Source organism: Herpailurus yagouaroundi, unplaced genomic scaffold, assembly GCF_014898765.1.
Source record: "Herpailurus yagouaroundi ecotype Mexico unplaced genomic scaffold, PumYag 67641, whole genome shotgun sequence".
Classification (NCBI taxonomy): Eukaryota; Metazoa; Chordata; class Mammalia; order Carnivora; family Felidae; genus Herpailurus; species Herpailurus yagouaroundi.
In genome coordinates this window covers 635,059-661,038 of record NW_024420442.1, presented here as the reverse complement: position 1 = coordinate 661,038, position 25,980 = coordinate 635,059, and positions in this window count along the sequence as shown.

Below are 25,980 nucleotides of genomic sequence, written 5' to 3'. Positions count from 1 at the left end.
TCTTAAGGAGCCTCCATACTGTTTCCATAGCAGCTGCACTTCTTTACGTTCCCAGCAACAGGGCGCGAATGCTCCAATTTGTGCACATGCTCACGAACGCTTGTTGTCTGGTGTTTTGTTTTTTTTTTTTAAATAATGGCCATCCTAACAGATGTGAAGTGATACCTCGTTGTGGTTTTGATTTGCATTTCTCTGATGATTAATGATGGTGAACATCCTTTCATATGCCCGTTGGCCATTGGTATGTTGTCTTTGGAGAAATGTCTGTTTGAGTTCTTTGCCCGGTTTTTAATTGGGTACTTTGTTTCTCGCTTTTTCACTTTGTTGACTGTTTCCTTTGTTCTCTACCTCCACGACTTAAATCTCACGTTCATCTTTCTTCCTTTCATTTTTGCAGAATACTTTTATAAGCCACAGGCTGGTTTTACAAAGTAAGTATTTATGTCTTAATTAGGGCAGGGCTATACTAAACTGGTCAGTGACCCAAATTAGCATAGAAGGAGGCTGTAAACGTCCTCACCGCGTCTCAACACTATTAGACTTAACGACTCAGACGTTTTGTAGGCGGCCCGCATTGATGTATATTTCTGTCAACAAATTGGTGATCCTGCGACCCGAGTGGGGAAGTGTTTGGACAGTGGGGGCTGTCCCTGCAGGGAAAATTAGTCTCTGCACACTTCCTCTTCGTTGTTTGGTGAAGTGATCGTCCATGATTCAAACTTTTGTTATCTATTTTTCTCTGCTCTGTCAAAACTTGACTCCAGTTACAGAAGGTGGCTGTGACAGGTCTCTTTCCTAGTGTTACTCTCATTACTGCAGGTAATTGGTGGAGGCCGGGAGAAGAAAAATCCCACCACCCCTAGATTTCCTGTTAGATGGGGGCAGACTTGACCTTGTGGTCCGCTTGCAGCTGATTCCAAGTGGTTTGAACCCACAGTAATGAATGTGGTCCAAGTACCGGTTCCACATTTTTTCCCCGTCTTACCCTGACCTTCAGCCTGTACCTTCCAATCCAGGAGGTGCTGTTTGGCTTATATTAGGCTGAGACTTCTCTAATTATCCACACGCTATATTGTGTATCTATGAAATAATATTTTGAGGTTTTTCAGTGCCTTCAATTAATCTTGTTCCATCTTTAAAGTAGCTAGTGGAAAATCTTTAAATTATATATAGCAGGTGAATGTTTATCCTCTTTTATTTTATTTTTTTTTTAATTTTTTTTTCAACGTTTATTTATTTTTGGGACAGAGAGAGACAGAGCATGAACAGGGGAGGGGCAAAGAGAGAGAGGGAGACACAGAATCGGAAACAGGCTCCAGGCTCTGAGCCATCAGCCCAGAGCCCGACGCGGGGCTCGAACCCACTGACTGCGAGATCGTGACCTGGCTGAAGTCGGACGCTTAACCGACTGCGCCACCCAGGCGCCCCATGTTTATCCTCTTTTAAAAGATGCATTTGATGTTTTCAGCTGATTTTTATTACTGTGATCATAAAGGAGGGTGTTAGGTATCAGTGTTCTTTTTTAAAAATTTTTTTATGTGTATTATTTATTTTGAGAGAGAGAGGGAGAAAGAGAGAAAGGAGGAAGGGCAGAGAGAGAGGGAGAGAGAAAATCCCGAGCAGGCTCCGCACTGTCAGCGCAGAGGCCGACACGGGGCTCGATCCCACCAACAGTGAGATCGTGACCTGAGCCGAGATCAAGAGTCAGACGCTTAACTCAGTGTTTCAGTGTTCTGATCTCCATCTTTCTGGTAAATATTATCATTTACAAACATAGCGTATGCCTTAACCATGCACTTTAACCACATGGTTACTCTTCCCAGTTATCGTTAAACTATCGACAAACTTTAAAAGTACAAGAAAATGAAACAGCCCACTGTTTACATTTTTGTGTGTCTTTTCCACCTACTTCTCTGAGTCTGGGAAAGATAATGTGTTCTTACCCTTTTCCAAATAACTGTTCTGTTTCATGAAGGAGATCACGGTGACTCTGTGTGTGTGTGTGTGTGTGTGTGTGTGTGTGTAATCCATTACATTATGCAGAGAGTCCCCGACTTACAAAGATTCGACTTACGATTTTTCACCTTTACAATGGTGCCAAAATGATTACACACTCAGTTAGAGACTGGACTTCAAATCTCGCATTTGGATCCTTGGCTGGTCTAGCAATATGGTGGCCTGTTATGTTTCTGGGCAATGGCACCTGCCAGTCACCCACGCGATCTCGAGGACCCACAAGCATTCGGTTGTTCACTTCCGGTACAGCATTCAATGAATTACATAAGATAGTCAACGCTTTGTTATAAAATAGGCTCTGTGTTAGATAATTTTTGCTTATCCGTGGGCTAATGTAAGTGTTCCGAGCACATTTAAGGTAGGCTAGACTGCACCATGATGTTCGGTAGGTTAGGTGGAGTTTTGACTTAGGATATTTTTATTTTTTATTTTTTCATGTTTATCTATTTATTTATTTTGAGAGAGAGAGAGGGTGTGAGTGGGGGGGGGGAAGGGCAGAGGGGGGAGGGAGAGAGAGAATCCCAAGCAGGCTCCTCACTGTCAGTGAGGATCCCACAAGGCAGGGATCGATCCCACAAACCATGAGATCATGACCTGAGCTGAAATCGAGTGTCTGATGCTCTACCCACTGAATCACCCAGGCGCCCCCAACTTAGGATATTTTTAACTTATTATAAGTTTTCCTAGATGTAGCTGCATAATGCGTCTAGGAAAATCTGTAGTTAGTGGAAATTCCTTCTTAATTTAGGCAAAACGGTGTCTGTAAATCTTAGTTTTCTGAGAACTTGTGTGTTTTGGTTTGTAAAAAAATATATTCAGGTATTTTAGAAGGCAGGAGAGGTTATGGCAGCAGCTGCTGGTCAGATGCCATTTATTAAAGACACCAATTTTGCTATTTTGATGCCAAGGGCATACGAAAACAAGAGAATTATTTTTCTTATGGTCAAAAAATAATTAAATCTGTAAACATTGACTAGAAACAATCTTCTGTTATTTCTCTGGCAGGACCCCTTTCCTTAGGTTGATGTTAAAATATTTTCTTTATCTTTTGTGGAAAGATATTTCATATGGGGACGCTTGGGTGGCTCAGTCGGTTCAGTGGTCAACGTCAGTTCAGGTCATGATCACGGGTTCGTAGTTTCGAGTCCCGCATCGGGCTCTCTGCTGTCAGTGCAGAGCCTGCTTGGGGTCCTCTGTCCCCCTCTGTCTCTGCCCCTCCCCAAGTGGTGCTCGCTCTCTCTCTCAATCTCTCAAAAATAAACATTAAAAAATTTTAAGATATTTCATGTGGAAGATTAAAACGGGAGAAATGATTTTATTCACATACATATCAAGCATTCCTCATGACTGCAAGATCACTTTTAAGAAAAGAAATGAATATCGCAAAGTAAAATATTTTGTTAAAAACTAAAGTCGTGCCTTATAATCAATTCATCCCCAGTAGCTAGTTTGCTGAGCTCGAGTAGTTTCTGTGACACGTCATTGCCTTGAACTTGATCTTTGTTAAATCTTCCCAAACGAACAAGTAAGATGCTCTTAAGTTTTAATGCAGTGGGTAAACAGAAATCCTCCTGTTATGTTTTTTTTTTTAATGTTTATTTAATTTTGAGAGAGAGAGACACACAGCATGAGCGGGGGAGGGGCAGAGAGAGAGCGAGACACGCAGAATCCGAAGCAGGCTCCGAGCTGTCAGCACAGAGCCCGACGCGGGGCTCGAACTCACGGACCGTGAGATCATGACCCGAGCCGAAGTCGGACGCTTAAGCGACCGCGCCACCCAGGCGCCCCTCTCCTGTTCTTGTTTTTACGATGGATTTTAAGATTATAAGAATGAACTTCTGAAAAAGGCCTCGCTCACTAATGTTGAGCTCAGAATTTAGGGACTTCTCTTTTGACACCTTCCTAGCAATGGTGTGTCTATCTCTCTCATCTCGTTAGTGCACTTGCTTCAAGGGAAGCGTGTTTCTGAATACTGTACTGCTCTTTTCTTCGGGAAGGCTGCACGAACGGGTAGCCGATTATAACTCGCTTTCAAATACCCCATAAGCGTCTTCACACCTATGACAGACGCGCATCTTGCCAGTCGTAATTTCTAAAAATGAAACCCTCTATGTGAAATCACTCCGTGAAATGTGAAAGGTCCTAGATATGTCGAAGGTGTGAAATGGCAATATGATGGCTTTATCAGAATACCGCATTTCTTTTTTTAACTACGGGCTCATTCTCTATTCCTTTTGGTTCTGGGCACACACAAAAAGGCATTCTTGTGGCTTGAGGGGTTACCTGGGTGTCTCTTCTAATTGGATGTAGATAATTCTGTTTTCAGCTCTCAAGGGTTCGCTCCAAATCATATTCAGTGCGTTTACTCATTAATACTTGTGAAATGTCACTCTTGGTTTTATTGATATTCTCGAGAGGTTTTTCGGTGGTGTTTCTAGCAGTTGAATTTTCTGTCTTTATTACTTCCCTCCCGCTCACCCCTACCCCTGTTTGGTTCTTTTCCTGGCTTATTTATTTCAACACTCAATTATTTTCTCTCTCTGTTGTTTTTTTTTTTTAATTTTTTTTTTCAACGTTTATTTATTTTTGGGACAGAGAGAGACAGAGCATGAACGGGGGAGGGGCAGAGAGAGAGGGAGACACAGCATCGGAAACAGGCTCCAGGCTCTGAGCCATCAGCCCAGAGCCTGACGCGGGGCTTGAACTCACGGACCGCGAGATCGTGACCTGGCTGAAGTCGGACGCTTAACCGACTGCGCCACCCAGGCGCCCCCCTTTTTTTTTTTTTTAATATGTATACTTAATGTTGTACATTTATTTGTTAAGTACCACTTTGGTTTTGATATATAGAACTCTCATTGTCATATATTCTAAATTTTGTTTCTTTAACCCGTAAGCTGTTTAGGAGCGAGTTTTGAAGTCACTAAACATGTCCCCCGCACCCTGTGGTGGCTGACTGTGGCTCAGTCAGTTAAGCGTCTGATTCTTGGTTTCAGCTCAAGTCATGATCTCGCGGTTCGTGAGTTCAAGCCCCACATCGGGCTCCATGCTGACAGTGGGATTCTGTCTCTCCCTCTCTCTCTCCCTCTCTCTGCCCCTCCCCTGCTTGCACGCCATCTCTCTCTCTCAAAATAAATAAAGTTTAAAATAAATGATGTTCAGTGTGTACTAAGATAATATGCGTTCTGTTGTATTTTAGATCAAGCTTATTTCTGCTGCTGCTCGAAATCTTTAATCTTTACTTATATTCTGTGTTTGATCTGCCTTTTTTTAATAGAAGTGACTTAATATCTTCAGCTATAATTCTGATTTTGTCAACTCTTACCTCCAATTTTATCAACACACACATACACAATGATATGAGGTGCATATGAGTTCATACTAATATATGCTTTTGGTTGATTTTATTTTTTTATCATCATATGGTAAACCTCTATCACAATGAATGCTTTGTATTTTATATATTTTATAAATTTTATAGATTTTGGTGTTAATATCTTTGTGCCATCTTTCTTTGGTTAGAAGTTGCCTAGTAAAACTTTTATAAAAAATTATTTTTTTATATAAAAAATTTTTTTAAATATAAAAAAATAATTTTAACCTTCCTGTGACAGCTTATTTTCGTGTGTCTGCTTGTAACAACAGATTTCTGGCATAAAAAAAAGAAATTAATGCATCTTTGTCTCCAATAGGCACGTTTAATCCTTCTGCATTTACTTTCGATATGGATATATTTTGAATCGTATTTTCACATGTAAAAAACTATTCAGTCTATCATCCCTTTATTCTTTTTTTTCATTCTCCATTCTTGGCTGAGTTTGATAATGTTCCATGTGAACTCACTTCCTTTCGTTCGCTAATACGGAAACAATGAGTTGTATTTATTATTATCTCTGTTTATTTTTCAATGACAGTATACACTCTGTGCTACTCCTTTGCCCTCCCCCCTTCGATCCGAAAGTACCCACTACGCTCAATGTTACGACTTTTTTGTGTGTGTGTTTCATTGTGTGTATATGTATGCTTAAACTTGTATTGCTTTATGCTTTTGATTTTTTAGACATTTTCAAAGGGATAATACCATATAAAATTTTTGTTTTGTCCCTCAACATTAGGTTCCTATCCGTTTTGTGACATGTATCTCTAGAATATTATTATATAAATATACCGTAATTTACCCATTCTTCAGTCGCTAAGCACTTGGATATTTCATTTTATGGGTTTTACTCTTTTTGAGGCTTATTTACTTATTTTGAGAGAGAGATTGTGAGTGGGGGAGGGCCAGAGAGAGAGAATCCCAAGCAGACCGTGTACCGGCAGTGTGGAGCTAGATGTGGGGTTCGAACTCATGAACCATGAGATCATGACCTGAGCCGAGACCGAGAGTCAGAAGCTTAACCCACCGAGCCACCTAGAGGCCCCTGTTTCAGTGCTGCTATGAATATTCTTATAAATGTTGCACACGCATGCAAGAGTTCTCATGTTATTGCTAGTTTATAAAGTATTTAAATATTCATCTTTATAAAAAAATACCGGATTGTTTGTCTAAGTAGCGATACCAATCTATGCTCTCAACAGCCATATATAAGAGATCCTGTGGATTCAACACTGGATCCTTTCAACACTTCTCGGTCTTTGCAGATCAAAATGGGTACATGCTGTTAGCACACTGTAGTCTTCATTGGTATTCTCCTTACTTGGGGAGTCGAACATATCTTAGGTTTAGTACTCACGAGCGTTTCTCTGCTATGTAATATTTGTTCAGATTTTGGCTTCATTTAAAAAAAATGTTTTCTTTTGAATTTGTAAGAATTCTTTATGTATTCCTAAATAACCCTTTGCTGGTTATTTATGTTGTACTCTCTTCTCTCAGTTTCTACATTGTCTTTTAATGGATAGCTGTTCATCTTTTTAATATAGTCAAGTTTACCGAACTATTCAATTCTGGTGTTAATTGTGGCTTGCCCTTGGGGCGCCGGGATGGCTCAGTCGGTTAGGCAGCTGACTTCGGCTCAGGTCACGATCTCCTGGTTTGTGGGTTCGAGCCCCATGTCGGGCTGTGTGCTGGCAGCTCAGAGCCCGGAGCCTGCTTCGGATTCTGTGCCTCCCCCTCTCTCTGCCCCTCCCCCACTCTCTCTCTCTCTCTCTTTCTCTCTCTCTCTCTCAAAAATAAACATTTAAAAAATTAAAAAAAAAGAAAAAGAAACATTTAAGAATTTCTCCTTATCCTTGAGGTCACCCGTTATATTGTTATTACAGTATCATTAACTGTATTCCTTATGCTTTGCTTTTTATTCTTGCGACTTACTCATTTCGTAACTCAAGGCCCGTATCTCCCTCTGCCCTTAACCCATTTTGACCATCCCCCCCCCCCCAACCCTCTCCTCTCCGGCAACTATCAGTTTGTTCTCTGCATTTCTAGATCTGACTTGGCTGCATATTTGTTTTTTCATTTTTTTCAGATTCCATTTATGAGTGGAACCATAAGATATCTGTTTTTTTAATCTGACATTTCACTTAGTATAATGCCCTCTCAGTCCCTCCATGTTGTCTCAAATGGCACAGTGTATCATCCTTTTTTATGACTATGTAATATTCCATTGTGTATATACACCACATTTTCCTTATCCGTTCATTGTTGGTGGACGCATCGGTTGCTTCCATGCCTTGGCTATCGTAAATAATGCTGCAGTCGACATAGGGGTGCATACGTCTTTTTGAATTCGGTTTTTCATTTTCCCTGGCCAAATACCCAAGAGCGGAATTATTGAATCATATGGCATTTCTTTGTTGTTGTTGTTGCTGTTTTTAAGTTTATTGATTTATTTTGAGAGAGTGAGTGAGCACGTGCGTGGGGGAGAAGCAGAGAGAGAGGCAGAGAGCGAGAATCCCAAGCAGGCTTTACACTGTCAGCACAGAGCCCCATTCAGGGCTGTAACTCACGAACCACGAGATGAAGATCTGAGCCGAGATCAAGAGTCAGACACTTAGCCGACCGAGCCACCTAGGTGCCCCCATGTGGCATTTCTATTTTTAATTTCTTGCGGAACCTCCATACTGTTTTCCACAGTGGCTGTACCAATTACGTTCCCACCAACAGTTCACAAGGGTTCCTTTTTTCTCCACATCCTCGTCAACACTCATATCTTGCCTTCTTGATTTTAATCGTTCAAACAGGGGTGACGTGATATCCCACTGCGGTTTTGATGGGCATTTCTGTGATGCTTAGTGATGTCGAGCATCTTTTCATAAGTCTGTTGTCCATTTGGGTGTCTCCTTTGAAAAAATATCCATCCAGGTCCTCTGTCTAGTTTTAAACTGCATTGTTCGCTCTTTGGGTGTTGAGTTGTAGGAGTCCTTTATTTTGGATACTAACTCCTTGTTGGATATGACATTTACAAATATCTTCTCTGATTCAGTAGATTGTCTTTCTCTTTTGGTGATGCTTTCCTTTGCTGCGCAGAAGCTTTTTATTTTGATGTAGCCTCAATAGTTTATTTTTGGTTTTATTTCCCTTACGTTAGGGTATATATCTAGAAAAATGTTGCTATGGCTGATGTCAGAGAAATTACTGCTTGCGTTCTCTTCTAGGATTTTTGTGGTTTCCGGCCTCACACTAGGTCCCTAATCCACTTTGAGTTTATTTTTGTGCGTAGGGTTAGAAAATAGTCCAATTTCCTTCTTTTACATGTAGCTGTCTGCTTTCCCCAGCACCATACAGCTTTTGATTACTACAGCCTTGTTGTGTATCTCAAAATCTGGGATTCGATACCCCAGCTTTGTTCTTTCTTAAGATTGTTTTGCTATTTGGGCTCTTCTGTGGTTCCATACAAATTTTAGTAGTATTAGTTTTGCAAAAAGTGCCATTGGAATTTTGATAGGGTTTGCATTGAATCTGTGGATTGCTTTTGGGTAATATGGAAATTTTGACAATCTTAGTTTTCCAAGCCATGAATATGGAACATATTTCCATTTGTTTGTGTCATCTTCAATTTCTTTCATCACTGTTTTAGAGTTTTCAGAGTAGAGGATTTTCACCTCTTTGGTTAAGTTTATTCCTAGGTATTTTTTTTTTTCATGCAATTGTCAATGATTTTTTTTTTAACTTTCTCTTTCTCTCTCTCTCTTTTTTTTTTAATAACTTCATTGTTATTGTGTAGAAATGCTACCGATTTCTAGGTGTTAATTATGTATCCTTCCACTTGTCTGAGTTTGTTTTTTACTTCTAGTAGTTTTTTGGTGGAATCTTTAGGGTTTTCTATGTGTAGTATCATGTCATCTGTGAATAATATTTAACTTCTTTAGCTAAACATCTGTGAATAGCTTAACTTCTTTATCAATTTGAATGCCTCTTAGTTTTTCCTTGTCTGATTGCTGTGGCTAAGACTTCTAGGACTATGTTGAATAAAAGTGGCATGAGTGGAAATCCTTGTTTTGTTCCTGACCTTAGTGGAAAACCTAATTTTTCATCGATGAGGATGACGTTAGATGTGTGTTTTTCATATATGGCCTTTATTATGTTGGAATATGTTCCCTCTAACTCCATTTTGTTGAGACTTTTTTTCATGGATGGATGTTGAATTTTGTCAAATGCTTTACCTGCTTCTATTGAGATAACCGTATGATTTTTGTATGACTTTTGATGCTTCATTTTGTTGTGATGTATGACATTGATTAAACACAAATATTGAACCATCCTTGCATCCCAGGAATAAAGCTCACCTGATCATGGTGAATGATCTTTTTAATGTATTGCTGTAAGTGGTTTGCTAATATTTTGTGGAGGATTTCTGCATGTATGTTCATCAGGGATATTGGTCTATAGTTTGTGTGTGTGTGTGTGTGTGTGAGAGAGAGAGAGAGAGAGAGAGAGAGGGTGTGTGTGTGGTCTCTTTGTCTGGTTTTGGTATCAGGGTAATGATGATATTTGGAATCTTTCCTTTCTTTTTAATTTGTTTGGAATAACTTGAGGATGATAAGTATGAACTCTTTTATTTATTTTTATTTTTTAAAGTTTATGTATTTAGAGAGAGACAGAGACAGCATGAGTGGGGGAGGGCCAGCGAGAGAATCCCAAGAAGGCTCTGCACTGCCAGCACAGAGCCCGATGAGAGGATCAAACCCATGAAGCTGTGAGAGTCCAAAACCTGAGTCCAAACCAAGAGTTGGATGCTTAACCGACTTAGCCACACAGATGCCCAGTATTAACTCTTTTTTAAATGTTTGATAGAATTCACCTGTGAATTCTGGACTTTCATTTTTTGGTAGGTTTTTATGATCAATTCAGTTTCATTCCTGTAATTGGTCTATTCATAGTTTCTATTTCTTCCTGGTGCAGTTTTGGAAGATTGCATGTTTCTAGGATTTTATCCGTTTCTTCTTGGTTGTCCAATTTGTTGGAATATAATTTCTCATAGTATTCTAGTATAATCCTTTGTATTTCCATGGTATCAGTTGTTACGTCTCTCTTGTCTCTGATTTTACTTATTTCGGTCCTTTCTCTTTTTTTTCTTAATGAGTCTGGCTAAAGTTTTGTCAATTTTGTTTATCTTTACAAAGAACCAGCTCTTGGTTTCATTCATTCTTTGTATTGTTCTTTTAGTTTCCATATTATTTATTTTTTCCTTCGATCTTTATTATTTTCTTTCTTCTATTCACCGTGGGTTTTGTTTGTTCTTTTTCTAGTTTCTTTAGGCATAAGGTTAGATTGTTTATTTGAGTTTTTTCTGGTTTCTTGAGGTCAATCTGTATTGCTATATATATACTTCCCTATTTGGCCAGCTTTCACTGTGTTCCAGAGATATCGGATTGTTGTGTTTTCATTTTCATTTGCCTGCATGCATTTTTTTTTTAATTTCTTCTTCGATTGCTTCATTGACTCATGTTTAGTATCGTGTTGTTTAGTCTCCATGTGTTGGTGGGTTTTTTCCATTTTTTTCTTGTGGTATATTTCTAGTTTCATACTGTTGTGGTCAGAAAAGGTGCATGGTATGATTCAATCTTCTTAAATTTATGGAGGTTCGTTTTATGGTCTCGTATGTTATCTATTCTGGACGATGTTCCATGTGTGCTTGAAAAGAATGCGTATTCTGTTGGTTTTGAATGGAATGTTCTGTAAATATCTGTTATGCCCATCTAGTCCAGTGTGTCATTTGAATACGTTGATTCTTTATTGATTTTCTGCCTGGATGATCTGTCTATTGATGAAGTAGAGTGTTAAAGTCCCCTTCTAGAGTTGTATTACCATCAATTTTTCTCTGTATGTCCATTAATATTTGCTTTATGTATTTAGGTGCTCCAGTGTTGGCTGAGTAGATACTTACAACTGTTATATCCTCTTATTGGGTTGACCCCCTTTATCATTATTTAATGCCCTTCTGTGTCTCATTACAGTCTTTATTTTAACGTCTATTTTGCCTGGGGGCACCTGGGTGCCTCAGTCAATTAAGCATCCGACTTTGGCTCATGTCCTGATTTCATAGTTTGTAAGTTCGAGCCCCGCTGTCAGCACAGAGCCCGCTTCAGATCGTCTGCCCCCCTCTCTCTTTTTCCCTCCCCTGCTCATGCTCTTTCTCTCTCTCAGAAATAAAGACACATTTTAAAAAAGAGTCTGTTTTTTCTGATATGAAGGTGGTTACCCTGGCTTTCTTTTTCTTTGCTTCTATCTCCACGGTGAATGTTTTCCCATCTCTTCACTTGCAGTCTTGCTTGTAGCACATAGATGCGTCCTGTTTTTTGTTGTGTGTGCGTGTGTGTGTGTGTGTGTGTGTTTTCATTGTTTGATTTAGCATTTCCCTCCACTCTACGTCTTCTGATTGTGGCATTCAGCCATTTACATCGCAGATCAGAAGTTTGGGGTATGTGGTTACCATGCGCTTCATATGTATAATATCCTAAGTAAAAAGCAGTCCATATTAATTCGATGGTCATTTAAATTCAAACACGGTCTAAGAAAAAACAAAAACAAATGACCTTCTTTCTTTTTCTTTTTCCCTCTTCTCTTTTTATTCCGTTTTCCACATTTTGTGTATCTTGTCATGGTTTACATCTTTCTTCCCATTTTTCTTTTCCACTTAAAGAAGTCCCTTTAATATTTCTTGTAAGCCTGGTGTAGTGGTGATAAACATGTTTATCTTTCGTTTTTCTGGGAAAATCTCTCCCCCCTTCAAATCTGAATGATAACCTTGCTGAGTAGAATATTCTTGGTTGTAGGGTTTTTTTTTTTTCCTTTTGCCACTTTGAATATGTCCCACCACTCTCTTCTGGTTTGCAAAATTTCTGGTGAAAAGTCAGCTGATAGTTGTATAGGTTTTCCCTCGTAGGTACCTTTTTGTTGCTCTCTTGTTGCTTTTACGAGCCTCTCTTTGTCTTTAACCTTTGCCATATGAATTATTATGTGCTGCGGTCTGGACCTCCTTGGGTTCATCTTGTTTGCGACTCTATGAACTTCTTGGGCTTGGGTATCTATTTTCCTCCTGAGGTTAGACGAATTTTCAGTTACTCTTTCTTCAAAAAAGTTTTCTACACCTTTCTCTCTTTCTCTTCTTCTGGGACCTCTATAATGCTAATGTTGTTTGCTTAATGTTGTCCAAGAGATCTCTTAACTATCCTTAGTTTTAAAAATCTTTTCTCTTTTCACCGCTCAGCTTGCATGCCTACTATTACTCTGTCTTCCAGATCACTGATCCATTCTTCTGCATGCTTTACTCTACCAATGATTCTCTCCAGTGTGTTTTGTATTTCAGTTATTGTATCATTCAGCTCTGATTGGTCCTTTTTAATATTTTCTATCTCTTTATTGAAGGTCTCACGGAGTTCTTTCATTCTTTTCTCGAGCCCAGTGAGTATCTGTACAATCATTGTGCTTTGAACTCTTTATCAGCCATAGTGTTTATCTCTGTCTTATTTCATTATTTTACTGAGAGTTTTTTGTTCTTCCTTTTGGAGCATAATCCTCTGTCTCCCCATTTTGCTTGACTTTCTGTATTTGTTTTTATGGATTAAGGAAAAGGGCTACTTCTCCTAAAGTTGAAGGAGTAGCTCCTCAACTTTGTACGGTTGACCCCTCTGCAGATTGTGTGTGTTTGGTAACTTTTGCTTGCTGGCTGGAGCCAGTCAGGCTGTATATGCTAGTTACTCTTAAACCATGGCTCTTGGCAAAGAGAATGAAGAAGAAGAAGAAGAAGAAGAAGAAGAAGAAGAGAAAAGGAAGAAAGAAGAAAAGAGAGAACAAGAAAAGAATAAAATCAAAAAGAAAACAAAAACAAAATAAGACAAATTTTAATACGTAAAAAAAAATAATAAAACAGAACCATTTTTTAAAAATGACAAATAAAAACCACAAAACCATGGCTTGTTTCCTGTGTCCCAGTGCCGTGGGGCAGCCGGTGTGGGCTTGTGGACCCTGGGCTCACTGAGGTCGCAAGCTCACTCAGCCAGATTTTGCACTGGTCTCGACTTCTACGGTGGAGGGGAAGAGGAAGGTCCTGCGGTTCCTCAGCCCTTTTAAACTGTTTGTTTTTTCTTTGCCCCAGCGCGACCAGGACTGGCACGGGCTTCAGGACCCTGGGCTTGCTGGGGTTGCCAGCTCCCTGTGGCGACTGGACGCACCCGTTACCACTTTCCAATTATGGCATCCAAATCCACCCCGTATGGCAGTCAGCTCCTGCTCCAGTGTGGGCCCTTGAAGCGGAGGGGATAGAGTATTCCCTCAGTTCCCTGGACCCTCTAAACCCCAGCTTTTTTCTTCGGCATCCCAGCATATCTAGCGTTGGTGTGGGCATGTGGATCCTAGGCTCACTGAAGTTGGAAGCCACCGAGATGACCGGACCCGCCTACCACGGTGACTAGACTCTTCTTGAGTCCGGGCTTCCAAGGGAGAGTGGGAAAACAAACCCTGTCATTCTCCGGGCCCCCTGGCCTGGAGAGCTCCCCTGCCACTTAGCAGGATTCTAGTGTTGTCTCTTTTTTATGTTAGTTGCTTTTTTATTTTTTATTTTGTTTTGTTTCGTTTTATTTTATTTTACTTTATTTTATTTTATTTTGTTAGTTTTTGAGAGAGAGTCAGAGAGAGCTGGGGAGGGGCAGAGAGAGAGGAAGAGAAAGAATCCCAAACAGGCTCTGCTCTGACAGACTCGGGGCTCGAGCTCATGAACCGTGAGATCACGACCCCAGTGGAAATCAAGAGTGGGATGCCGAACTGACCGAGCCACCCAGGAGCCCCTGCTAGTTGCTGTTTTAAACCACCGGGCCTTTTCTGTGCCCCAGGACGAGAGGGATCTGTTTCTGGTCCCTGAGCACTATCCCTCCCCATTGCCATTTTCAGTGTTGGGGGTGGGGCTTCCCTTTGTTACCGTTTCTCAACCGTCTTGCTGTTCTCTGGCCGTCCTCTCCACCCTTGGTTGATCAGTAGCTGTTCAGTCAGCCCTCAGTTCTTCTTCAGGAGGACACTGCCATCTTGAACTGGCCTCTACCTACATGTATTTGAACATATTTGGTGAAGGTACTTGAAGAGCTCTCCTTCCTTTTATTTATTTATTTATTTATTTATTTATTTATTATTTTTATTTATTTATTTACTTATTTATTTTTTGACGTTTATTTATTTTTGAGACAGAGAGAGACAGAGCATGAATGGGGGGAGGGTCAGAGAGAGAGGGAGACACAGAATCAGAAGCAGGCTCCAGGTTCTGAGCTGTCAGCACAGAGCCCAGCGTGGGGCTCATACTCTTGAACTGCGAGATCACGACCTGAGCGGAAGTCAGACGCTTAACGGACTGAGCCACCCAGGCGCCCCTCTCCTACCTTTTAATGAACAGATTCTGTGCCACATCCCCAACCAGTGGCTTTATAATGGGCGACTGACACTGATCCCATCTCCTATGAAACCTGTTTTGTCTTTAATACACTTCAGTAGCCCAACTCCTGGCCCACACTACATGCTGCAAAGAACAGCAAATTTCACGGCCTTTCATTTTTGTTACATTTCTGGCGCTTAGCTATGTCCTTTTGTCTTTCTCGTTTTATATTGCACGTATCATTGCTAAATATTTAAAGCCCAATTGGTACGCTAGACAGTAAAGTTACCGACTGCTTTTGACCAAACTTAGCTAATGATTTTTACTCTGACATATAAATTAGACGATGAGATCTTAAAAGACAGGAACTTTGCATTTAAATTCATATCATCTCCATATGAATCTGTAATAATATATACCTTGGCATATGGTGAATCTTCAAAACGTGCCACATAATGAAACGAGTGACTGTATGATCATTCATTGTCATAGAAAGCCTGGAAAATGTGGATGGAAAAATATATATGTGCAACAGCACATTCCACCTCCTTAATTTTTGCCTTACTGAGATATTTAAAATTTTTATTTTTAGTAATGGAACGGTTAAGAAATGAACAGTACATGTAATTATCTGTTTGCTACTGTCATCACAGTATCATTATGTTGTTACTAGGAATTTGGGGTTTTATCTTGTGCTTGAGCAAACCATGCATTCAAACAACCTCAGCATATTTGTAAAACAGTATTCAATTAAACCGCTTCTGTAATGACTTAAAACTGGTTATCGCTCTATCACAAAACACCTATTTAAGCAAATCCTTTTTATGAGGATTTGGTGATCATGAGGTAAAACAAAACCCAATTGTCACTGAGATTTTAAAAATGCCGTAATAATGTTTGCCTTATTCCTTTGCATAATCCCGCCCTCTACAGGACCAGAATATTCTTTGGGCCACATTTTATACATTATCCGCTTAGCAAAGCAGCGATTCCTATTTTTGGAATTACCCCCAGCATTTGCAGAATTAAGCTAAGTGGTCTTTCTGAAAATGTATCAAGTTCAGGGGCTAGGGCCTTTCTAATAAGCTACTAATTAATGTATCTCTCTGTTCCCCTTTCCCACACTCTCCTGTTTTATTTCAAATGACCAGCAATGTTTTAATGGGCTTGTAGTAAACAAAATGTCACCATTAATATTGCACCCCTGGTTCATTTTTGAGGCTTCTGGAGAAATTTGACATTAGCCAGAATGGGTCTATATATATATATATATATATATATATATATATATATGTTGGCATTAATTTATTTCAGATCCATATGCATCAGTCATACTAAATTAATTTTATTCAAAATAGCATAGTAATCAGCATACTTATCCCATTTTATTGTGGTATACTTAATAACCATGTAAAATGTACTCTGTGTTGAACTAAGCTTAAGGAAATATATCACATTTATTTTGATAATGGCAATATCCTCCCTGAAACAGGGAGGGGGTTTGTGCTACCTTGGAATATGTCTAATTAATGTCTCGACTTGAACATTTTAATCAAGGCTAGCATTGCATACTCATTTACCAGGCAGCAACTGACATGCTTCCAAGATTCTCAAATACTATTTTGATATGCAAATAAGCAACTTTATGGTTGATTCCGTCGATATTAAATTAATTCAGTGTCCCTATCTTCTTCAATTCTTAATTAATTCCATTAATTAAATTCAATGTCCCTGGCTTCTTTTCTGAGTTAGTTTTTGAGCACTAAATTTCTTTAGGTCAAGCATGTAATTGGCTTAACTTTGTGCTTGGAGAGAGTGGTTAGATCATCATACCCTAACTTACATCTTTGAGATTACTTGCAGTCATGAGTGGATAAGGCAGCAAATTCCATGAGGAGAAGGGGTTGGGTAGGAACCCTTTCTGGAGTTTTCCTTCCTTGCCTGAGGTCCTCTAAAAGCTTGTAAAAGAAGGCAGAATCGTTGCCACCAACTTGAAGAACCATGCGGTATGGAAAAAATAAAATTTTATTTTTGACCACGTCTGATATGAGTGCTCTTGTGAGCGCAAGTACAATGTTATTTAATCTCCTTAACAATCCTATGACATGAGTTATTATCTCTATTTTATGGATAAAGTAAGGAGGAAAAGAAAGCAAGTAGTAAGCCCTGGATGGTACTGATAGGTATTGATCATTTGGTTGGTGGCCCTTGAGTTAAAGCTTTGAGGTAATCAGGGCCTGGTCATGGAGTTAACCTCTCTGATTTTATGCATGCAAATTTAATGAGTTTTATCTGTATTCACCACACCTAACAATCAGATATAGTGATCAGATGTTGTTATCACAATCGGATTGTCATAGCAATCAAATAACTCTTAAGTCAAAGGAGAAATGTGTCGTCTGCCTTAACGTGGCTGGGATGGTCGTATCTCTTTTTTTTCCCCCCTTTTTTTTAGTGTAGTTGACACACAATGTTACGTTAGTTTCGGGTGTACAATGTGGTCGTTCGACAAGTCTGTACCTTATGCTCTGTTCACGAGTGTAGCTTCCATCTGTCCCGTTACATCGCCATTACAGTATCATTGACTGTCTTCCCTGTGCTGTGCCTTTTATTCCCGTGACTTCCGCATCCCATGACTGGAAGCCTGTATGTTCCTCTCCCCTTCACCCATTTTGCCCAACCCCTTCCCAACCCCTTCCCCTCTGACAACCACCAGTCCATTCTTTGCATTTATAGGTCTGATTCTGCTTCTTGTTTATTCATTTTTTTAAGGTTACGCTTGTGAGTGAAATCGTGTAGTATTTGTCTTTCTCAGTCTGATTTATTTCACTTAGCATAATACCCTGTAGGTCCATCCATGTTGTCTCACGGGGCACGATGTCATCCCTTTTCATGGCTGCATAATATATAGATAGCTACATATTCCTTAGCTGTGTATCTGTTGATGGACCCTTAAGTTGTTTCCATATCTTGCTAGTAGATTCAGTCTCTTTTTCTCCCAGGCTCTGGTGTTCAAAGTCCTTTGGCTTCCACACTTCTTTGTTTGAGAGACGCGGGACGTATGGATCCTCCGGTCTCTTGGCCGTGTTGGCCTCCTCAAAGTCCAAGTTGTTTCCATATCTTGGCCGAGGTAACTAATGCTGCAATAAACATTAGGAGGCATATATTGTTTCAAATCAGTGTTTTCATTTTCTCTGGGGAGATACAACGGTGGTACTGCTTCAGCCTGGAAGTTGGTAACTCCACATTTCTTGACTGTCATTTACAAAACTGACCACATGAGAAGCACTAGGGACACACAGCAAACAAGAATCCTTTTTACCATCGAAGATGTCACAATCCAGTGTGGAAAGCACACACGTAAACCATTCATTACAGCACACAGGGGTAAGGTGATAATAAATATTGACATCATATTGATATATCATAGTATAGAACATAATTCATTGAGAGGAGATAGTAAAAAAGAAGAAAGAAAAAAGAAAGAAAGAAAAAAGAAAGAAAGAAAGAAAGAAAGAAAGACTGACTAGGAGTGATGTCTGAGCATGACTTTGAGAGATGAGTAGGCATTTGCCATGAAGATAAGGATGGAAAAAGACAGTAAGAAACCACGATTCTTCGAAGGTACACAGGAGCGTGTGGCATGTCTTGCACTTTTTGTAGCTTAATTGTTTACTTCTAGTCTTCAGAATCAGGTTATGCTGCTTCAGAAATAGTATAAATAAAATCATTGTGCATTAATAGAGGCAAAGCAATCAAATTTGATGTGTTTTGAAGGGATTATCTTGTGTCTGGCACGGTGCTGGGGATTATCAGGAGTGGGATGCAATACTAACTTCTCAATAGGTCAGAAAGATCTCTTATTGGTAGCTACCCAAAGCAACATACACATTTAATCCATTCCCTATCAAAATTCCAATGTTTTTTTTTTTTTTTTCGCAGATATAGAACAAACAATCCTAGAATTTGTATGGAACCAAAAAGGACTCTAAATAGCCAAAGCAGTCTGGAAAAGGAAGAACAAAGCTGAAGGCACCATGTCCCTGATTTCAAACTATATTACAAAGCTACAGTAATTAAAACAGTATCGTATTGGCATAAAAACAAACACATAGATAAATGGAACAGAGTAGACAGCTCAGAAATAAACCCATACACCTATGGTCAATGCATTCATAACAGGAGCCAAGAATATACAATGGGGAAAGGACAGTTTCATCAATAAATGGTGTTGGGAAAATTGGACAGCCACATGCAAAGATTGAAAGTGGATCACTGTCTTATGCTATACACAAAACACAACTCAAAATAGGTTAAAGACCCAAAACCATAAAACTCCTAGAAGAAAAGTAGATGGTGAGCTCCATGACATAGGTCTTGGTGATGATTTTTTTTTTTAAATCTGACCCCAAAAACAAAAGCCACAAAAGCAAAAATAAATAAGGGGGACGACATGAGACTGAAAAGGTTTTGTGCAGCAAAAGAAACTGTCAACAAAATGGAGAGGCAGCATACTGAATAGGAGAAAATAATTGCAAATCATGGATCTGATAAAAGGCTAATATTCCAAATGTATAAGGAATTCATCCAACTCAATGGCAAAACAAACAAAAAACAAAACAAAACCAAAAACCCAAAGAATCCAATGAAAAGATGGGCAGAAGATCTGAATAAATATTTCTTTCCAAAGGAGACATCCAGTTGGCCAGCAGGTGCATGAAAACACGCTCAGTATCGTTCACCACCAGGGAACTGGCAAATCAAAACCATTATGAGAGACCATCTCACCCTTGTCGCAATGCTTTATTATAAAAGACAAGAAATACCAAGTGTTGGCGAGGATGTGGAGAAAAGAGAACCCTTGTGCAGTGTTTGGTGGGACTGTAAATTGGTGCGACCACTATGGAAAACAATATGGAATGTCCTTAAAAATTAAAAATACACGGGTCATCTGAGGGGCTCAGTCGGTTACGCATTTGACTCTTGATTTCTGCTCAGGTCATGATCTCACAGTCATGAGATCAAGCCCCACATTCAGCCCCATGCTGTGCGTGGAGCCTGCTTCAGATTCTCTTTCTCTCCCTCTTCCCAACTCATGCTCTCTAAAATAAAATTTAAAAAATAATAAATCAAAAATTAAAAAAAAAAACACTATCATATGACTCAGCAATTATACTTCTAGGTAATTATTTAAAAATAATAAAAACACTAATTTGAAGAAAAATATATGTTCCCCATCTTAAATTGTGGCATTACTTACAACAGCCAAGATGTGAAAAGAAACTAAGTGTCCACTGATGGATAAATGTATAAAGAACATGAAATATTGTTCAACCATTAAAGAGAATGAAATTTTGACATCTGTGACAACATGTGTGGACCTTAAGGACATTCTGCTAAGTGAAATAATTCAGACAGAAAAAGACAAATCCCATACAGCTTTCTTTTTTTTAAATTTTTTAATGTTTGTTATTTGAGAGACAGAGGAAGAGAGAGAGCACGCGAGCAGGGGAGGGGTGGAGAGAGAGGGAGACACAGAATCCGAAGCAGGCTCCAGGCTCTGAGCTTGTCAGCACAGAGCCCGACGCGGGGCTCGAACTTATGAACCGCGAGATCATGGCCGGAGCCGAAGTTGGACGCTCAACCGACTGAGCCACCCAGGGGCCCCCCACCCCCATATAGCTTTCTAATTTGTGGAATCTAAAAAAAAAAAAAAGCTGTAAACAGACTGGTGGTTGCAGGGAGTGGGAGAAATGGGTGAATTGGTTTTTTGTTTGTTTAAATACACTGAATAAAAATTTTTAAAAAAGAAATGGTTCAGAAATATTTCTTATTGGCGGCTTTCAGGACTTTGTTAGTATAGTATTTTGTTGTCACTGTCATTGCATTGCCCCTAATAGTATATTTTATATGTTGTGCTGAACTTGGGCTACAAGAATTGTGTTTATGGTATCTGTAGTTTAATAGACAGTTATCCATAGTTACATATATCACTTGTATCTGTCACACTTTTCCCCTGACAGTCTCTATGCCACCAACAGAAGTGTCAACTTTCACAGCATGCTACCTTTTGCCAATAAATCTGGAAATGTTTGCTAAATGGAAATGCGGAGTCATGGCCCAATTTCTGGCTAGCACTCTCAAGGCAAGGATTCTTTTATAAAGATGTAATTTGGGGAACAGCGGCATGGGAAGAGAAACAATAAGTGACACATCCTTTAACCTTGTTTCAAAAGAAAAAACCAAAGTTATTCAACTGAGTAAATTTAAAAGGTTTTATTGGCTTGGGGCGCCTGGGTGGCTCGGTGGGTTAAGTGTCCGACTCTTGGTTTCGACTCAGGGCATGATCTCACGGTTTTGTAAGCTCGAGTCCCACATCGGGCTTTGTGCTGGCAATGCAAAGCCTCCTTGGGATTCTCTTTCCCTCTCTCTGTGCCCTCCCCCACGCATGCTGTCTCTGTCTCTCTCAAAATAAATAAACAAACTTAAGATTTTATTGGCCTTATTCAATGATTCGTGACAATCAGGCATCTCATCTAGCTCATAGAAAGGAGCTCCATGCATCTAGACAAAATGAAAGACTTTGATAAGCAGAAGGGGGGGGGGTGGGAAGGACGTTACACTAGCAAAAAGACGATTGGTTGTAGAAAGTTTACTTTCCTTTAGGGCACGGCAGTTTTATCAGGCAGACTACCTCACTAGGGTTGACAGGGTAATTCTTGATTGATCAGTTGATTGATTTTGTGGTTTCAGATTCTATTTCTGGGAGGGCCAAAACTATCATTAGGTTAAGCATCCAGCCTTGGTTTGGTGACGTGTGGCTTAGCACAAGTGACTCCATTTGGGGCCTGTTTAGTTTTCAACCATTTCGTAAATTCTACCTCGATGGAGACGTAGGACAAACAGATACGGGAGAGCGGGCATTAGACAGCCTAATGATGATTGCCTCTCTATTATTGCTTCCCGAGGGATCACACAGGCACAGGTTAAACACCTCCAGATCACCCCTAACAGATGTAGAGATTGGACCACTTAGTCTTCTGTGTGGCGGAGAGCAGAGCAGTGTCTCTACTCTGGAGTCCGCTCCCAAAGACACAGTTGAAACCAAAAATACTCAGTTCTCTCTCCTAAGCTCACTTCTCCGCCTCTTATAGAGAGGGCAGGAGTATTGTGGCAATTAATGCCTCGGCCGCATAGAAACTTGAAAGCAAAGCAAAGGAGGTGCCCTGAACGGGAATGAGCAGAAAAAAACGCACATCTATGCCGAAAGTAAAACTATAGATGTTAGATCAAAGCCAAAAAGCCTCGCAAAACTCCTGTATTCATTGAGGATGGATTATGTCCATAAACTTAAAGGCATTAAATGGAAAAGGCCAGAGGTTTCCTGCCAGCTAACGAGAGTTGTTGTGTTGTCTATTCCTAGACCAACTCAGTTCCTAAGGGGCACCCTTTCTTCTTTCTTTTCTTTTCTTTTCTTTTTTTTTTTTTTTAGTGTTTCTTTATTTTTTTGGCAGAGAGAGACAGAGAGAGAGTGCGTGAATGGCGGAGGGGCAGAAAGAAAGGGAGTGCGTCCACTCTCTAATATGTCTTTTGCCCGTTATTGAATAGAGTTGCTTGTTTTCTTATCGTTGACTTTTGTGTGTTTGTATACTTTACATACACCCCCTTTATCAGGTGGGCATTTTGCAAATATTTTCTCCCAGGCTGTGACTTGACCTTTCACTCTCTTAACGGTGTCCTTGACAGAGTGTGTGTTTTGAATTTGGATAAAGTCTAATCGATCAATTATTTCTCTGATGGCTCATCTTTTGAGTAATGATCTAAAAACTCATCACTAAATCCAAGGTCGTATGGATTTCCTCTTATGTTTTCTTCTAGAAATGTCAGAGGTTTGGCTTTTTTCATGCAGGCCTCTGATCCATTTTAAGTTCTTTTTTTTTCTTTTTCAACGTTTATTTATTTTTGGGACAGAGAGAGACAGAGCATGAACGGGCGAGGGGCAGAGAGAGAGGGAGACACAGAATCGGAAACAGGCTCCAGGCTCTGAGCCATCAGCCCAGAGCCCGACGCGGGGCTCGAACTCCCGGACCGCGAGATCGTGACCTGGCTGAAGTCGGACGCTTAACCGACTGCGCCACCCAGGCGCCCCTTAAGTTCATTTTTATGTAAGATATAAATTTATATCTAGGTTCTTCTTTTGGCATATGGGTGTCTAGTTGTTCTAGTACAATTTGTTGAAAAGACTACCTTTCTCCACTAAATGGCCCATCCACTTTTGTCAAAGGTCAGTTGACCTATTTGTATGGGTCTATTTCTGGGCTCCTTAATCTATTCCATTGATCTACGTATCTACTCTTTCATCCAATATTATGTTGTCTCGATTACTGTAATCTTAGCGTAAGTCTCGCAGTCACATAGTATGAGTCTTCCAATTCTGTTCTTCTCCATATTATGTTGGCTAATCTAGGTTCTTTGTCTTACCATTTACGTTTGTCAGTAATTAAAAAATATCTCGCTGAGATTTTAAATCAGATTGTGTAGGGACGCCCGAGTGACTCAGTCGGTTAATCGTCCGACTCTTGGTTTCGGCTGAGGTCATGATCTTATGGTTTTGTGAGTTCGAGACCCACATGGGGCTCCAGGCTGACCGTGCAGAGCCTGCTTGGGAATGTCTGTCTCCCTCTCTCTCTGCCCCTCCCCTACTTGCGCTGTCCCTGTCTCTCACAAAATAAACAAACCTAAAAAAACATTAAATCAGATTGTGTTGAATCTATAGATTGACTTGGGGAGAATTCACATCTCAGCAATTGAGTCTTCTAAATCATCTCTCCATTCATTAGATCTTTGATTTTTTGTAATCGGTGTTTTGTCATTTTCTGCATATAGTTCCTGTACATATTGTTTTAGATATATACCTGAGTATTTCATTTTTGAGGGGCGCTATTATCAATCGTATTGCTTCGTTAAATTTAAGTTGCTAATTGTTCATTTATGGTATATAAGAAAGCAATTGACTTTAGTGTATTAACATTGCATCCTGCAACTTTGTTATATTCAGAAGTTCCAGAAATCGTTTGTCCTTTCCTGGGGGGATTTTTTTTTACATAGACCATGATGTCATCTGTGAATAAAGATAGTTTTATTTCTTCCTTTCCATTCTACACACCTTTCATGTTTTTATTTGTCTTATCGCACTAGCTAAGACTTTCATCACGATGTTGAATAGAGGTGTTGAGGAAAAAACATATTGCCTTTGTCCCTGCCTTGGGGGAAAAGTGTCCAGGTTTCCTGATTAACCACGGTGGTTCTACCTGTAGGCTTTGTATCGATGCTCATGATCACACTGAAAAATTTCCCCTCTCTTCTTAGTTTGGTGAGAGTAATTACCAGGAATAGGTGGTGGATTTTGTCAAATGCGTCTTCTGCATCGGTTGGTATAATCATATGGTTTTTCCTCTTTACTCTGGTGATGTGGTACATTCCATTAAGGGATTAATTTTTAAATATTGAGACAGCCTCATAGACCATTTAGTCATGGGGTGTAATTTTTCTTTATACATTGTTGGATTCATTTTGGTAACATTTTCTTGAGGATTTTTACATTTATGTTCATCACAGATACTGGTCTGTCATTCCTCTTTCTTGTAATCTCTTTATCTGATGTTGGTATTAGAGTAATGCTGGTTTCATGGGATGAATTGGAAAATGTCCATTCTGCTTCTATTTCTTGTAAGAGATTGTAGAGAATTGGTATCACTTCTTCTTTAAAAGGGCACTAGAATTTGCTGGTGAAATCGTCTGGGATGGGTGATTTCTTTTTTGGAAGGTTATTAGGTTATGAATTATCGATTCAATTGCTTGTTATCTATTTTACATACATTTCTTGTTACCTATTTTTCCTGATGTGAGTTTTGGTAGTTCGTGTCTATAAGAAATCGGTTCATTTTATCTAAATTATCAAATTGTGAACTTTTTTGTTCCTGGGTATTCCTTTATTATCCTTTTGAATGTACATGAGACCAAAATATGATGATCCCACTTTTATTGCTTATATCAGAAGTCTGTGCCTTCTTTTGTTCCAATTAACCTGGCTAGACGTTTATCGATTTTATTTCTTTCTTCAAAAAAAGCAATGTTTGGTTTCTTTGAATTTCTTTATCATTTTGCTGTCGACAATGTTATTGGTTTCTGCCGTAGTGTTTTTTTATTATTTATTTTCTTCTGCTTGCGTAAGGCTAACATGCCTTTTTCCCCTCTAATTTCTTAAGGTATATGCTTAGGTTGCTGACGTTAGATTTTTGGGGGTGATATATGCCCTTAAGGTTATAAACCTCCCTCTAAGCTCTACTTTCGTTGCATCCCACAAATTTATATATTTTTCTTTCATTCAAACATTTTTCTTTCGTGCAAATATTTTAAATTTCCCCGGAGACTTCTTTGACCCCATGTTGTTTAAAGGGATATGCTCTCATATTCAAATACGTGAGTGCCCAGCGTCTGTTTCCATTATCGATTTCTCGTTCAATTTCATCGTGGTATGAGATCATATTTTTTTTATAATTCATTTTCTTTTAAATGTATTAAGTGTCTTTTGTGGCATAGATGTGGTCTGTCTCCTGAATGCTCTACGTGAGCTTGAAAAGAATGTGCATTTTGCCACCGTTGGAGTATTCTATCAATCGCAATTATGTCAAATTGATTGATGGTGCTATTCGGGGGAACTATAGACTTCTTGTTTTTTCAGCCTGCCTGATCTATTAATAACTGATGGAAAGTATTGAAATCTCCGACTATAATGGTGATTTTTGCTATTTGTCCTTTTAATACTATCAGTTTGCTGATAGTATTAAAGACAGGTGCTCAGTCTTTTAAGTGCCCATACAGTGAGGATTCTTAGGTCTTTCTGGAGGACTGACCCCTTTATCATGATGTAGTGCCTTTCTTTTTGCTAACATGTATCCTTGACGTGTTTTCTTGTTCCTGAAGTCTGCTTTGTCTGATATTAGTATAGCTACTTCGGCTTTCTTTTGATTGGCCTTAGCATGGTATATGTGTCTCCATCCTTTTATCTTCTATCTGTATGTGTCTTTATATGTGAAATGCGTTCCTTGTAGGAAACGGTTGAGTGGTTGTTTGTTTTTGTTTTCGTTTTTTTTTTTTTTTTTTT